The sequence below is a fragment of the Etheostoma spectabile genome, unplaced genomic scaffold, assembly GCF_008692095.1.
Source record: "Etheostoma spectabile isolate EspeVRDwgs_2016 unplaced genomic scaffold, UIUC_Espe_1.0 scaffold00018528, whole genome shotgun sequence".
Classification (NCBI taxonomy): domain Eukaryota; kingdom Metazoa; phylum Chordata; class Actinopteri; order Perciformes; family Percidae; genus Etheostoma; species Etheostoma spectabile.
The window spans coordinates 228,667-245,654 of record NW_022604307.1 but is presented as its reverse complement, the minus strand read 5'-3'; the positions used below and the strand labels follow the sequence as shown (position 1 = coordinate 245,654).

The window sequence follows — 16,988 nt, the reverse complement described above, 5'->3', positions numbered from 1 at the left end:
GGTAAAACACATGAATAGACAGTTAAAAAATAGACACATAAAACACAAGAATAAAAGTTACAGTGCAGCATAAGAAATTTAAAGAAATGAGCAGTCATTTAAAGAAAGGCAGCATCAAAAAGGAAGGTCTTCAGCCTTGATTTAAAAGAACTGAGAGTAGCAGCGGATCTACAGGTTTCTGGGAGTTTATTCCAGATATGAGGAGCATAGAAACTGAAAGCTGCTTCACCCTGTTTAGTTCCGACTCTGGGGACAGAAAGTAGACCTGTCCCAGATGACCTGAGAGGTCTGGGGGGGTCATAGTGTAGTAGCAGATCAGAAATGTATTTTGGACCTAAACCGTTAAGGGATTTATAAACTAGCAAGAGTACTTTGAAATCAATTCTTTGAGACACAGGAAGCCAGTGTCTAAAGCCAAAATCTAGATTGTGCTTAATAATAAAATCGTTGATTAAAAATGATTTTCCTGCCAAAGACCTGACGTTTAGTAAGGCTAGTGTTAGTGTGTTTTCATTTTTTGGGAGCTGACGAGGAATGGATGCTAAATTTGCTAAGTTTGCAGTTAAGTGCTTATTCGCCATTCTTTTTCTATTACCTATCACAACATAAATTGAGGAAGAATTGAATCCACAGGGCCCAGGCTTGTCTTGGAAAGAGTAATTAGTATCACTAGTCCTGGAGCCAAGGCCCGGCACATATCAGATAGTGCTTGCGAGATTTTGCACACAAGCGTCCTTATCAGTCTGGGGGGAAGGAGTTTTCTGACATCCTGGTAGTGGTGCTTGGCGTTTTACTTTTGCCCGGGGTTGAGCCATGGGGGTAGGAAGGGGTGTATAATTGATGGGGGAAAGGGAAAGGGTGTGTGGAGACATCAGTAGAGACAGCGATGAATCCTCAGAAGGTTCGGGGTTGGGAAGGTTTGAGGGGTGCTGGACGGGTGAAGAGGGGAGTGGAGGTTTCGTGTCTCTGCTCTCTGGTCTCCCAGGGTCAAATCTTTGCACAGGTGGGGGCTGTGCTGGATCGCTGCCGCACTTTGTTGTGTCTTCCTTTTGTTTTGATTTGTCTTGTCTCGTGTCCTTGGCAGAGGGAGCAGATGTGTAGCGCAGAAAGTAAAGCAGATTAGAGGTGAACAGCTTTACTCCTGGGTTGTTAAGGGAAAGTCTATCTGCTTTAAAAAGATGTCTGCGCTCCCAGAAAATGTTAAAATTGTCAATGAACTGCAGAGAGTGGACGGTACATTCAGTTGAAAGCCATTTGTTTAGTGCCAACAGTCGGCTGAATCTCTCATCTCCTCTTCTGACTGGCGGTATAGGACCACTGATAAACACATCTGCGTTTAGGGGGCTGACACTGTCCAGCAGTTCCCTAAACTCCAGTTTCTGCAATTCAGACTGTTGCTTTACAACATCACGTGACCCTATATGCAGAATAATGTTCTTCACAGTTGCTTATTTTCCCTTTTGCAGCTGTCCACGGCTGTGTCCTACTAGGTAGAGGGGTTGAAGAGGCGCTCTGCCCGGAAGATAATGCAGGCCAGCCGGTCACATCACAAATCTCAGGGCGCTGTGCCCTGCCCGTTAGTCGTCCTCCCATTTCCCAGGAAAATTATTTTTTGATTTTTTTCTTAGGTTTCGCACCAGATTTGATCCAGGGAGGAGTACCACTTGTTGATTTGTTACCTGTTCCACAGCCCTCCTGTTTCTTTGTAGCTTTGTTGGTGCTAATTAGCCGTGTGTTAGCATGCTTTTGTCCATTGTTATGGGTCCATGGTAAGGTGGTGTCATTTCCACAAGATCCGTTAACTTCCACGTTCACTTCTAGTAGGTGAACCTTGGTTTCCAGAAGTGCAATCTTCTGAAGGAGTTTGTAGTAGTCATCCGTGGAGAAAGGAGGCATCTTGCTGCTAATTAGCTTTTAGCTACAGTCACTGTAGGACATGCTTGAGCTATTGGTAGGCCACACTCACGCAGAAAAATGTTAAAATATGGCAATAGCCTACTATGTCTACAAACAATGTATAGTCCAGTGTTTTTTAAGTGTCCAAGAGCCGCTGCTCATAGTTTCTCTCAGAGGAAAAGCAAGATTATCAGCAAAAATATGCAAGCAGAGGCAGGAGCAAGCAGCAAAGCGTCTGCACTGTAAGAAGCAGGAAGCAAATAGCACAGAGACAGCACTTGTGAAAATGACTAATGATCTCCTAATTGCATCAGACAAAGGACTTATCTCTGTACGGGTGTTATTAGATCTTAGTGCTGAAAAAACAGGATAATTCATTAGTTAAAAAATAAAAAATAAAAAATAAATAAAACACAAGTTAGCGGTGATTACATGTTTGGTTAGCTCTAAGCCACAACTTTACCTCAAGTGATAAAAACAGTTTGTCAACTATACCACCATCATTGGGCAATGCACTGTTTACTGCAATCTTGCATTACATCTGGTCATTAAGACTGACTTTTGCATTAATTACCATGAACACAAGGAGATTGCCTTTGATTGCTTTTCTCTTTCAGAATAAGGGCTTTTGCAGTACACTTGTTGGAGATGCCAGGGATTGAACCCAGGCCCTCATACATGCAAAGCATGCACACTACCACTGAGCTACATCCCCTTAATGAGTTCAGACTTTTTACTTTTTTCTGAGATCATTGAATAACAGAAGAAACCTAGGTGAAATATGTAATATTTATGTTGCATATGGTTTCAAAACATGGCGGTGATGGAGCAGATTTACAGCTATAGACTTTGAGAGACGTCTCTGGAGACGTGAGTTCAAATCCCACCACTGCCATTTTCCTATATTACATAGCTAGAAGCCAAGGTGATGTCTTACAGCTGTGTCATTTGGGCTGAACTTGGTGAAGTAACTAGAATCATCCATCAATCACCTTGCTGAGATTGTTCCTTGTTAACCTGAGGTTCAACAATTGGTGAAACCTTCCTTTCCAGGACTTTGGAGTAGAAAATCAACAAATTATTGTGATAAGTAATTGTGATCTCCATATTGATCAAAGTAATTGTCATTATCATTTTGGCCATAATCATGCAGCCCAAAGAGATCTAATGTTTTATCAAACCAGGTTGGGCAAGTAACCTTTCTGCTGACTTCTTGTTAAAAAAAACAAGTAACATCACTCAGAGAAAGCTACTGCGATGGCTGGGAATCGAACCCAGGTCAACTGCTTGGAAGGCAGCTATGCTCACCATTATACCACCATTGCTGGGAAATACAATGTCCACTTCAAATCTTGTAATACATCTGGGCATTGAGACTGTGAAGTGCGCTCTATCACTGAGCTAAAGCCCCTGATGATTCCGAAATTCCCTCCAGGGGGTCCTGTGTTATCACATTAACAAGAATGGGAAGTGCGTTCAAAACCATTGTTGACCTTCAATAGCTCAGTTGGTAGAGCGGAGGACTGTAGAGGCACAAATCCAAAATCTTTAGGTTACTGGTTCAAATCTGGCTCAAAGAAGCAGTCTCTTCCAGAGTTTCCCTTCACGGATCAATCAAGTATTTCTGATTCTGATGTAGAGATGGACAGACGACCCAAAAGCATAGTACTTCTTGCCGAGACAAAAACAAGAAGGGCTCATTTATTGGTTTTATTGCTTACTTAGCCATATAGTTGTAACATTATTTATTAATATAACATTAAAAATAATCACATGTTAGTCATATTTTTTATGAATTAATTTATTAAAAAAACTATTAAAGAAGCTAAGGAAAAACAAGATAAAGATAGGATGGCTGAGCGTTCCAAGGCGCTGCGTTCAGGTCGCAGTCTCCACTGGGGGCTTGGATTCAAATCCCACTTCTTACATGAATTGTTTCCTTCTAGAACTAATTTCAGAGACATGGTATTGGGAAGCTTGAACCCAGCTATTCTCTGCATTATAATGGACATTAATTTGCGCAAGATACTGAATTAAAAGTACAGCCGCACCTTTTGTGAGCATCTGCATTATCAACCCATGTAAAGTTACCATGTGTACACAGCAGACCTATCTACTGCTGTATTCATTGTTTGTGGCAAGAGCTTTAAAACCTGTTCTTGACTTGCCTTGTTCCACATCCTGTGTGAACGCTTAACTTACTAAATGACTTAAGTTAGTAATTGTTGTGTGTCTTCAATAGCATAAGTGTTAAGATTATGGAAGAAGCTGCCTGGCAAACCAATGTTGCCTTTCAGAACAGTGGTTCCATGGTGTAATGGTGAGCACTCTGGACTTTGAATCCAGTGATCCGAGTTCAAGTCTCGGTGGAACCTGGTTTTAAGCCAGAGTACTGGTGGAATAAAAAAATCAACCTCTACACTGTCCACATCTAGGCTAATGGGTAAAATATTCTTGGCTGTTTGACTGAAAACAGTATGTTGGTGGTGGCATGTTGAGCTGTGACCTGTACTTCATGTTAACTTAAAAGAGCTCCAAATTTAGAGTTAGTTGAACATATTAAAGATATTTCCACAATGTTGACCCAAATGTCAGTCTATTTCCCATCTAGTAGGCACATGTCTGAACACAGGAGGACATTTTGGACAGACACAATGGTGGATCTCTATTTCCACCACATGATTTGCACATTGGGGTACAGAGTCGGTGAGATGCCTTCACATCCCGCAAATCCAGTGTTGCCATTGTCAAGCACATTTCCACACTGGTGACTTTCTTCCATGTCTCCATAAACACCCATATATTTGGGCTGACAGTAGACCTTCCTTTGATAACTATGACCTGGATGACTGAGAACCTACTTTATCAAAACATAATTGACTTACCATATTATTATTTCTGTGAGAGATCCTACTACACGCTGGAATATTCAGTCAGGATGGCCGAGCGGTCCAAGGTGTTGCGTTCATGTCGCAGTCTCCACCGGAGGCGTCGGTTCGATTTTGGGGATATTGTTTTTGTTTTGTTTTTTGCTGTTTGTTGTGGTGGTGTAGCTTTGGGGGGAGGGGGGGGGTGATAAGATAAGTCGCTTGCAAGGGTTGCACAGTCATCAGCTCACATTTGCACACCGACTTTCAACAGAACATTCCCTTACCTACTTCACATACGCTCCTTTGGTTTCTTGGCCATTCTTATCAAATATGGCTGCCAGAAAGGGATGGGGACGAAGATGGTGCATCCTGTTTAATTAGTTACACAGTTAAGCAGTTACACTTATATTCCATGGTCTTCTTTTAATTTTATTGGTATGTTTATTGAGCTAAATTAGAGGCAATTAGGGTGTTTGTGGGGTTGAGGGTATTCTGGGGTTGTGTAAATAAAGTAGGCAGGACTAGATTATAGTCGATAGATATCAGAGATCCACCCATTACCTTAATTTTTATGCGTTGTACTTTTCCCTTGCCGGGTGAGCTAGGGAAACTGTTACAGCATAGCGGAGTATTCTGTCCACCTCCACACGCGTAGTCTTCTCTTCAAGCAGACTTACTGCCTCCTGGTCTTGTCTTGACCTGGTTACCACTTTCTCATTTTTGTATAGCAGCACATCCAGCTGCTAGAGATTCTCAACAATCTGGAAGAGCTCCATGTTGGAAGGAACAGTGGACGTCAGAAGGTACTGTTGCATCCGTAGCTGTTGCTCCACGATCCGTGCTGGGCCCTGAAACGTTCCCCCCCAGTCTGGTTAAAATGGTGAGTGGTCCACCTGGTAGACCGAGCTTCACTGGCTCTATGGGGGTGATATGTGGATGATCAGCACCAATGAGAAGGAGTGGGCTGGCGTTCTCAAACTGCTGAAGGGAGAGGCCTGCCATGTATTTATTCCTCTTCTGCAAACTATCTACTGGATAGGATTGATCCGCCATGCCTAGGTGAGCTAAGCCGTTACTCCCAATACTGCCAGTCAGTATACTGTATGTTTAGCTTATACAAGGTAAAAGACAAATTAAGACTTAATAGGGTTGTTGCTCGTGGAGGTGCTGTGGCTTAGTTGGTTAAAGTGCCTGTCTAGTAAACAGGAGATCCTGGGTTCAAATCCCAGCAGTACCTTGTTGTTGGAAAGATTACCTCTTTTGGCGTATCATCATCATGTCAACCCAACCCCTTTGAAAGTACCCTGGTAGTAAATGAAAATGGCATGTTACATTTACACAGAAACACCAATAACATACCCACCAGGTGTTCTATTTGCCTGAGAACTAATGAAATTAATTAATAAATGCCCTACTTTGGCTCCACTACAGTTCTGTGTCAGTCAGCTGCTCCATTTCACTCACCACTGAGTCAGACTTAATGCCCCGCCCACAACAACATCTGATTAGCAGGCAATTTAAAAACAAGTACAGGTAATCTCTGCAACAACAAGGTGCTGCTGGGATTTGAACCCAGGAACTTCTGCTGACTAGACAGACACTTTTTTTTTTGCAACTCTGCAACTCTAGTGTGAAGATTATAAAGTTTTTATTATAATGAATTCCTTCAGTCTTACCTTGGAAGCTTAGGGCTCCTGCACACTGCGTGCGTGGCGTGAGCGTGTCAGCTGAGGTTAGAATGCCCACCGTATTGGTCAATACTGTTAACATGGGAGGAATAAAAACAGACACGCCACAAAGCAAACGTTATGTTGACTGTTGAGGAGGACTAAATTAGGACTGTGTTTTAAGCTTTTCATGGCTTTCCATGAAACATGGCCTGCCTGGAGGGAGTGGTTAATGACCTTTGTGATGAGGGGACTTATGGCATGGAGGTTGGATTTTACCAGGGCTTTGGGGAAAGGATCTCTCATCTCTCAAAGACATTGCATAGTTAGGACTTATGATGTTCTGGGTAGGCCTGCCTATGAACAGCGAGTCATGAGGCCTTAACACGTCCAGCTGTCAAGGACACGTCCAGCTGTTTTCATTTGCTGGAGTTTGTAGGGGTCCCCTGCTGGAGCTGCTGGATGAAGATGGATGGATGGAAGCAACCGTGTTCATTAGCTCATTGTATTCTTGCAAGACAGGCTCATCTGTAGAAGGCGCTGTAGCTTAGTGGTTAAAGCGCCTGTCTTGTAAACAGGAGATCCTGGGTCCAAATCCCAGCAGGAAACGTTATAACCAGGAGGGAACGTTCCCTAAACGTTAGTTTGGTTCGAACTAACCTTTAGAGAACCAAAAACTAACGTTCTCTAAACGTTCTGTGTTAGTGGGGTAATTATCGCTGTCAAAAGGTATGGTGTTATGTCTGACAATGATACTCAATACAGGAAACATGACAATGCATAATATTTTTTTTTATTCTTCAGGTTTGTCTTTTTGTCGTTAATGGCCAGAAGTGAACAGTTCCTTTCTGCCTTTGACCGACATATTTCGGCTTGTTTGTCCAGCCCCTAAGTATGAACAGCAGAGCAGAGGGGCGCAGCGGAAGCGTGCTGGGCCCATAACCCAGAGGTCGATGGATCGAAACCAACCTCTGCTAATCCTTATACTTTGCACCAGCAGTAAATATATTTCCAGTCTGTTGTTTAACACAGCGTCTGTTGCTGCTAGTGTCTGAAGTGAAATGTCTCCGCCGGCTGAAGAGTTAACTTAATAGTTTGTCAAGTTCATTTCTTCCATAAATATAGAAACTACAGTGCTCATACCTGCTGTAACACCCATTCAAACTGGAGCATAAAACAATAAATACATTACACTACAGTTAATAAATACTGTAAATAGAAACATGTACGTTTAAAGTGCTTGTTGTGCTGTCTACCAGTCAGATTACCACAGGAGGTAATATCTTTGCAGCTCTTTTAAAGACTCTACCATAATACCTGCTGGAGATGCCAGGTCCTCATACATGGAAAGCATGAGCTCTACCACTGAGCTACATCCCCTGAAGATTTTCAGAGTTTTTTTTACTTTTTTCTGAGATAGACTTAGACTTATCTTTATTAATCCTTTTGGGATGACTCTCGCAAGGAAATTGAAATATGTTGTGTATAGCTTTAAAACCTTAAAACCTTAAAACCTGTAAATGGCTGGAAATCAAACCTGGGCAAAATGATTGAACTGCTATACAACGTTCACTGCAAATCTTGTACCACAGACTGAAAAGACATACTTTGGTGGAGACTGGTGGCTTCTAGTACCTGTGAGATAACACAATATTGCTCACAAAGGTACATCTGCAATTCGGTAATGTGTGATTTACCATATTGTGTCATTGGTTTGCTGCCAATCTTAAAGAATGCCTCTCGTTGTCAGCAGGATTTGAACCTGCGCAGGGAGACCCCAATGTATTTCAAGCCCATCGCCTTAACCACTCGGCCACGACAACCTGAAATCCAGCGGTATACCTGTTTGCACATACGTTCATAAACTTTCAGTTGGTTACTAGTAGTTACCAGACACGGGCAAATTGCAAATCGTAGTGCACTGCCTGTGTCTGTGGATCCTCGTGGAGGCAGCTTGATTGATTGATATGCTCTCTTATTTGTACCATAACAGAGATCTAATATTTTATCAAATTGGGTTGGGCAAGTAACCTTTCTGGTTACTTCTTGACAAATAAAGCAAGTAGCTACACAATGAAAACTACTGCGATGGCTGGGAATCGAATCCAGGTCAACTGCTTGGAAGGCAGCTATGCTCACCACTATACCACCATCACTGGACAGTGCAATTGGTGTCCTTAAAGGTTGGATTTTTCCTTTTCGTTAAATTAAGGCATTAAGATCAATTACCAAACAATGATTTTTTAATTCCTCTTTTTAGTCAACTTGGGTTCCTAAACACATGCACACCACTGTATGCATGTATACCTGCATGCATTTAAAAATGTAGGCTTAAAAAAAAAAACAGAGCCGTATTGACACAAAAAAAGAATTTGACAGCAGAAAGCACCATTTTAAGGACACACAGTAGACCTACAATGAAATTGTAATTGCACTGCTTTGAAAATAGTAAGAACCTTCTTCATCACAAACCTGATGGTGCAGTACTTGATCCACATGGATCCACTTGCTGTCCCTCTGGCTGTTCCTCTCTCTGTCCCATTTATGTTTCTTCATCCACCTCACCCTCTTCTTCATCCTCCTCACCCTCTGGAATATCCCTCTCTGTGTCAGAGCCCTCACTTTGGTCACATGCCCTCTCTCCAAACTCCAAGAGAGGAGACCTGGGTGAAATATGTAATGTTAATGTTGTGTATGGCTTCAAAAAGTGGTGCTATACCTGTTTGCAGTGTTCATAACCTATTCAATTGGATTAGTAATACCAGACACGGGCAAAGTGCATATTGTAGTCCACTGCCTGTGTCTGTGGATCCTCGTGGAGGCAGCTTGATTGATTGATATGCTCCCTTGTTTGAACCATAAAAGAGATCTAATGTTTTATCAAATCAGGTAAAAGAACTCCACAGTGGCCCCAGGGATTGATTAAATTTGTTGAGAAATATTGTAAGGAGAGGCTGTCTTGGTTGACACACCTCTTCAACATTGCGTGGAGGTCTGTGGCAGTGCCTAAGGAGTGGCAGACCAGGGTGGTGGTTCCCCTCTTCAAGAAGAATGGCATCTGCCCATTACAGGAGTATCACACTGCTCAGCCTCCTTGGTAAACTCTACTCCAAGGTGCTGGAAAGTCAGGTTTAGCTAATCCTCAGCAAGGAGTGTGCCAATGTATGTAACATTTCAGCAAATGGCAGTGGTGGGATTTGAACCCACGCCTCCAAAGAGACTAGAGCCTTAATCCAGCGCCTTAGACCGCTCGGCCACACTACCTGCAAATATCACTTCCCCAAAATAAAAATACAGTGACTTGCTGGTGGTCAACCACTTGCTCAAGCACATGAATGGAAGTTGTGATTCTATGGTTATTTCTGAGATCAACATTCTCAGACAGGTGTTTTATAATCAATAGGTTAAAAGGGAAACGCATTTGCTCTATAAGTAGACTTCCAGAGTATTTGCATAACAAAGGCACAAGATTGGACGTTGTGATACAATGTGGTTGTCAGATGTGCCTTCATGAGAAATATTGTGTTATCTCCAGGCCCGGCCCTAAACAATTTGGTGCCCTAGGCAAGATTTTAGGTGGCGCCCCTTTGCATCACTGTACAGTACTTGCATGTCTGCTAGTGTACATATACTCACAAGAAACTAAAAAGATTTGTCTTGGACATTTTTTATTTACATAAAACAATATTCACATTAAAAAAACTTAAAAATAATTAAAGAAACAAAACAAATGAACTCAATATCTGAAATACAATATAAATAGCTTATATAAAGTATTAAATTAAAATACTACCAAAAAAGTTTAAACAAGTGACATTAACGTAAATACAATATAAATAACCTATAGAAATTATTACACTTCCATGTTGCCATGTGAGCATTATGCTCCTGGCTATCCTCATGGACCTTGAGCAAGTGACTTGCATTTTTCCAGTCCTTTAGTCCTTCCCTGTTAAGTTTGTACTCTCTTTTAGAGAAATGTTTGCAACAGAAGCAGTGCAAGCTATGGTCTTTTGTAGAGTACATAAGCCAGCTTCTTCTGACTTTTTCTCCATTGATTAAGAGTCTGTTAAAATAGTCATGCTGACACCTTCGTCCGTCTTTTGTTTTAGGGAATGTAAAGCTATTTTCTACTTGAAATGGACCTCTGTGAACCAACTCTGTTCTTCTTCAGTGCTGGGTGGTGCTGCTGAGGTGAGATGATTTGCAGGGGTTTGACTGAGAAACCTCAGCAGTGCATCTGTAGACAGAAGAGGAATATGTGACCCCAGTCTAATAATAAACATTATTTCAAGAATAAAGTAAAATTAAATTAAATAATATAAACAAAAAAGAGATGCATGCATGATGTACACTATTGTTTATAATATACAATATACATTTTGGATTACAAAAATTATTACTGTAATTTATTGTTATTAAAGTGAAATGCTAATTAGAATAATGCAATGGATCGGTAAACTGCAGAAGAATATACTATAGCATGTGGGAATGCTAACTTTGCTGTAACATTAATGATGTACATTTTAACACTAACATAGTTTAACATGATGAACACACTTAAGATAATATGAGCTATAACACAGCTAATAGCTAGGCTTATAAGTAGGAAAAATTAGTAGTACTTTGAACGACTATTACCACCTGGGAAAAGGTAAAATAACCATGTCAATGCAATTAATATTATAATATCTGCTTAATAAATCTAATATATACACATTTGCCTGAGGATGGCAAGAGGGGGGGCATTTAAATCACTATTTTCCAACAACCCTTCCATAACATTAACTGATGTTAAAACTAACAGATAGCGCTCGCTATTTATTGATTAGCCAACTATGTCATGCTAACGGCTAATGCTATTATCGATCATTGTTCTGCAACAGCAAAATAATATCATTATCATCATCACCTTTACTGTAACATTACCTCTGTCTTTGTCACGTTTTTCCTCCTCTTCTTTTCTTTTTTTCCTCCCCTGGGCACCAGACAGTTTAGGACGCTTTGACATTATGAGATTTAGATGCAGGTAAAGGAAGTCGGGCTTATTTATTTTTAATTAAGGTGACGTTATACAGGTACAGGTACAGGTACAGCACAGGCCGGGCGCCCCCTGGTGGTTTGCGCCCTTAGCATTTGCCTATACTGCCTAAACCACAGGCCGGCCCTGATGGTGCTGATATGATTGTAGAAGCTGATTACACAATACTTAGCCTTTATTATTAGACTCCTGGTCCATAAAACAAAAACTAAATAAAAAGACAAATACACAAGAACAGGCACCAATTAAAGATGGCCGCTCTACCAGTAATCCCATCAGGGGACTGGTATCACAAAGCACCGGACCTCGGGCCAGTCTCTGCGTCGAGGCATAAACCTCAAAATACACGTGTGCCCGCTCTCCCCCCATGATCCACCCGGCCACAGACCAATCCAGTTCTACATCAGATTCCTCAGTAAAGCAGAGCATGGAATAACTCCTTCTGGACAGAACTACACCTGCACTACACCACCTGGGTTTCCTGAGTAGAAGACACCAGCCGTCATTAGAAGGGACCCACACATACACGTATATATGTATATATATATATATATATATATATATATATATATATATACAGCCGTCATTAGCATAGACCCGCAGCTTATTGGAGCTCGTCTTTTGGAACTTGAACCACAAGGCAGCAGGGTAAAAAGCAGAATAATATGGTTTAAAGAGGTTTATCTCGACAGTGTCAGAACACCAGGAGGACTTCCAGGCGACCATGTTACACACACACACACACACACACACGTACACACATATACACTCTCACACACACCCACATACATTATCACGTACACACACACAAGCACACACAGAAACATATATACACACATACAAAGACACACAAAGACGCATACACACACACACAGACAAACACACACACATACAGTCTCACTCACACACATACACTATTGAGGTCATAAGTGTGATTTGGAATTGAATGTGCAGCCTTCCCATTGTATTTATGTTATGGAATTAAAAGTTATTCTAAGGATGATTTTGAGCATTATTCACTGTTTTATTCACTATTAATCTGAACATAACTGTGTGTGTCAGTCCCTCCAGCATTTCGCAATGTCGTAATTGTACAATTCACACAAATTCAACCAATCACCGTGACTTTGGTGCGACCCCCAATTTTGACCAATCACTGGAACTTTTCTGTAAATTTGACCAAGAACCGGAATCTTCCGCGACTTCAACAAATCCCAGCAGTCCCACGTGCCAATCTTGTCTCAGTATGTGACACATGAGGGATGCAGGAAAAACTGGAGAAGAGGCGTACAGGATGACCTAAACTGAGAACAGCTTCACTCATTGTAAGTGCAATGATACGTTGAAGGCTAACAAATACTTTATCAAACCATAGGAATGTGTCCGAGGCCAGGTGAGGAATTAACGTAAAGATAAACAAGCCACAGACACATATGTTCAAATTTGATTAATTCAACAAATTGTCTTAAATCCTCCAGCCAGTTTCTTATTACGCCAACATTTGCAGCATCCTGAGCCTTTTTCAGAAGGTTAGTACAAAAACTTAGCCTAGAGTAAAGTTATTTTTAAACGTAAAAAAGACATTGCAACTTTTATTGCAAGACAAAAAAGCTATACAAAAGCTCCCGCGAAAAAAATCTGGCATTTTGGACTGCAATTCTCACAAAAAAAAAAAAAGGCCCAAAAATTCTGGACGGACTAATGTCTCCGTCTGCTGAAAAGTACAATATATAACCATTTCCCCAGGTGTGTGTGCGTGCATGTTTAGGCTGAGTGCACAATGTGATCTTTTGCAGGTCTCTGGTACTGTGCACTTCCATGTGTTGGAAAGCTCAATGTTACCATTACATGAGGTAGTTTGCAGCTGCTGGTTGTATGATTGTGTATTTGTGGTGGGCTTTGTATGTGTGCAGGTGTTTTGGTGAGTCTTTACATGTGCTCATCTTCTGTAAAGCACAATAGCGCTCTATTGGACCACCAGGTCAAAATTGACCTAGGAAAACCAAACACTATGTATTTAAAGCCCTAAAATTCAATGAAATCAGTAATTTTACTAGCAAAGATCATTGATAACCACCCATGTTATTTTTGGTTAATAGAAACTCATTTCTGATAAAGAAACTTAAGTCAAATTTGACCCCAAGACAAAAATGAAAAACAAGTTTTAAACTAAAAAAAGACTCAAGCCTACTAGTGGGTACTTGCCATGCTGACTGTTTTAGTTCATCTAAACTGCAACAGTGTTGATCCCAAAGTGATCACCTTTTCCTGCAATTGTTTTAGTTTGGAAGCATGCATAAAGTAATGGCAAAGGGAAACCATTGTGCTTCCTGGCAGATGAAATCATTCATTGCATAGAATTAATCCGAGAAGTTGGTAAAATCAGTTCAGTTTAATATCACCACAGATATAAATAGATACATGCAGAAACATGTCAAAGGCGCGTCAGAATGGCGGCCTGGTCGCCCAGCGTCTGGTTGGCGGCCTGGTCGCCCAGCGTCTGGTTGGCAGCCTGGTCGCCCAGCGTCTGGTTGGCAGCCTGGTCGCCAGCGTCTGGTTGGCAGCCTGGTCGCCCAGCGTCTGGTTGGCAGCCTGGTCGCCCAGCGTCTGGTTGGCAGCCTGGTCGCCAGCGTCTGGTTGGCAGCCTGGTCGCCCAGCGTCTGGTTGGCAGCCTGGTCGCCCAGCGTCTGGTTGGCAGCCTGGTCGCCCAGCGTCTGGTTGGCAGCCTGGTCGCCCAGCGTCTGGTTGGCAGCCTGGTCGCCCAGCGTCTGGTTGGCAGCCTGGTCGCCAGCGTCTGGTTGGCAGCCTGGTCGCCCAGCGTCTGGTTGGCAGCTGGTCGCCCGCGTCTGGTTGGCAGCCTGGTCGCCCAGCTGGTTGGGCAGCCTGGTCGCCCAGCGTCTGGTTGGCAGCCTGGTCGCCCAGCGTCTGGTTGGCAGCCTGGTCGCCCAGCGTCTGGTTGGCAGCCTGGTCGCCCAGCGTCTGGTTGGCAGCCTGGTCGCCCAGCGTCTGGTTGGCAGCCTGGTCGCCCAGCGTCTGGTTGGCAGCCTGGTCGCCCAGCGTCTGGTTGGCAGCCTGGTCGCCCAGCGTCTGGTTGGCAGCCTGGTCGCCCAGCGTCTGGTTGGCAGCCTGGTCGCCCAGCGTCTGGTTGGCAGCCTGGTCGCCCAGCGTCTGGTTGGCAGCCTGGTCGCCCAGCGTCTGGTTGGCAGCCTGGTCGCCCAGCGTCTGGTTGGCAGCCTGGTCGCCCAGCGTCTGGTTGGCAGCCTGGTCGCCAGCGTCTGGTTGGCAGCCTGGTCGCCCAGCGTCTGGTTGGCAGCCTGGTCGCCCAGCGTCTGGTTGGCAGCCTGGTCGCCCAGCGTCTGGTTGGCAGCCTGGTCGCCCAGCGTGGTTGGCAGCCTGGTCGCCCAGCGTCTGGTTGGCAGCCTGGTCGCCCAGCGTCTGGTTGGCAGCCTGGTCGCCCAGCGTCTGGTTGGCAGCCTGGTCGCCCAGCGTCTGGTTGGCAGCCTGGTCGCCCAGCGTCTGGTTGGCAGCCTGGTCGCCCAGCGTCTGGTTGGCAGCCTGGTCGCCCAGCGTCTGGTTGGCAGCCTGGTCGCCCAGCGTCTGGTTGGCAGCCTGGTCGCCCAGCGTCTGGTTGGCAGCCTGGTCGCCCAGCGTCTGGTTGGCAGCCTGGTCGCCCAGCGTCTGGTTGGCAGCCTGGTCGCCCAGCGTCTGGTTGGCAGCCTGGTCGCCCAGCGTCTGGTTGGCAGCCTGGTCGCCCAGCGTCTGGTTGGCAGCCTGGTCGCCCAGCGTCTGGTTGGCAGCCTGGTCGCCCAGCGTCTGGTTGGCAGCCTGGTCGCCCAGCGTCTGGTTGGCAGCCTGGTCGCCCAGCGTCTGGTTGGCAGCCTGGTCGCCCAGCGTCTGGTTGGCAGCCTGGTCGCCCAGCGTCTGGTTGGCAGCCTGGTCGCCCAGCGTCTGGTTGGCAGCCTGGTCGCCCAGCGTCTGGTTGGCAGCCTGGTCGCCCAGCGTCTGGTTGGTTTTGAGCAGTTTTGGTCCGTTCAGGGGCAATTGAACATCTGCAAGTTTTTGAATAGCTGCCTCAGCTTCCACTTCATTGGTTTCCAGTTGTGCTGAAAAATAATATGTAGAAATCATTAAGTCCCAACTACCCTTGACATCAATACTGTAAAGAATTACCATGAGGCTTCTTTGTTTTTGATTCAATAAAGCAAGTATTTAGACTTCCTTTTAAGACTTGACCTCTCCAAAACATTTAATTGGTAATTAGGCCAGTGGAGTTTGTTTACATTACAGAATCTGTATTTAGATTTAGCTAGCACAGCAGTTGTGTTCATGTGCTGCATTTACTTTTTTGGGAACTTCCACAATCCCTACAGAGCTACCTTACCTTAAGTTGGCTGACTGACTATAAATGTCTGAATAATTTGAGAAGCCAGCTTTATACCCACATTGTATGGTCAAAATAGCTTAAATCAAACATGGGTTGGAATCCCCAATCCAAAAAGCCAGACAACTTAACCTTAATTTACTACAGTGTGCCTCAAAGAACCTCAGCTGTAAATACAATTGCAGCATTTTCCCCAATAGGGTTTCATAGAACCTGCTCACCTTCTTTAGCGGCTTGCATCAACTTGGACTCCATTGACTGGAGAAGTGCAAAGGCCCTCTTCATGGAGATATCATTGGAAGACACATCTGTAATACAAAATAAATTCAGTTAGTGTCCGTAAGTAGCTCTTGAAAGATTCTGTCACCAACGTTCTTACCTCTAATCGTTCTCCTCTGCAGCTCGTCCTCATGTCTTTCATTTGTGCCGCCAACTGGCAAACTCAAGCCTAAGGACAATACAACTGCTGTTAATCAATATTTCTGCTGTTTGACGACACATATCATGGACTTGTTACAGCTAATTTTATTTCAGTAATCAAGTAATTTACTCTACTCTTTACATTTGCTATACTCCACTACATATTTGAATACAAGCTTCAAACAGAGGAAATGTAACAACCTTTGTTAATCCAAACAGTCAGCACACAAACAACAAAGGCCTAAACAGCTGCCATCACTCCAGTCACCAAGAGAAACTGGTTCCTGTGCTACATGCCAGGTTAAAACCCATCATGCAGGTAGCACAGCTGTTGCTGATCAGCTCTGATTGGTTCTCTCTGCAGAGTCATGCTAGTTGAAATTCAGCCCATGAAAAATGGGAATTTGGAAGCAAGGGACAATTATAAACTATGTTGTAAAGAAAGTCCAGAAAGTTTGTTTTTTACAAGAAGAAAGTCAATGAGGTTTGTCTGAACACTGTTAGACTTTTTTTTGTAAATTTGCGTTAACTACTGGCAACGTGCTGTAACTTCCTAATTACAGTATCATAACTGTACATGTTTTTTTTTTACAGTATAATACCCTTACTGTAACTTAGTTTTACAGTAGTAAAAATACCCTTAGTTTTACTGTTTAAAGAACTCCACAGTGGCAAGCCCCAGGATTGATTAAATCCGTTGAGAAGTATTGTAA

General features: G+C 43.5%; 4 non-coding genes across 4 annotated transcripts; 2 read left to right on the top strand and 2 right to left on the bottom strand.

The window, feature by feature from the left end:
* The first annotated feature begins 4,199 nt into the window (after positions 1-4,199).
* On the top strand, positions 4,200-4,271 carry trnaq-uug (transfer RNA glutamine (anticodon UUG)). Its single transcript has one exon. It is a non-coding gene; the product is annotated as a tRNA-Gln (tRNA).
* A 1,658-nt stretch (positions 4,272-5,929) lies between these two features.
* On the top strand, positions 5,930-6,003 carry trnat-agu (transfer RNA threonine (anticodon AGU)). Its single transcript has one exon. It is a non-coding gene; the product is annotated as a tRNA-Thr (tRNA).
* Positions 6,004-8,174: 2,171 nt separating this feature from the next.
* On the bottom strand, positions 8,175-8,256 carry trnas-uga (transfer RNA serine (anticodon UGA)). Its single transcript has one exon. It is a non-coding gene; the product is annotated as a tRNA-Ser (tRNA).
* A 1,359-nt stretch (positions 8,257-9,615) lies between these two features.
* trnal-aag (transfer RNA leucine (anticodon AAG)) lies at positions 9,616-9,697 on the bottom strand. The gene has a single exon. It is a non-coding gene; the product is annotated as a tRNA-Leu (tRNA).
* Positions 9,698-16,988: the final 7,291 nt, after the last annotated feature.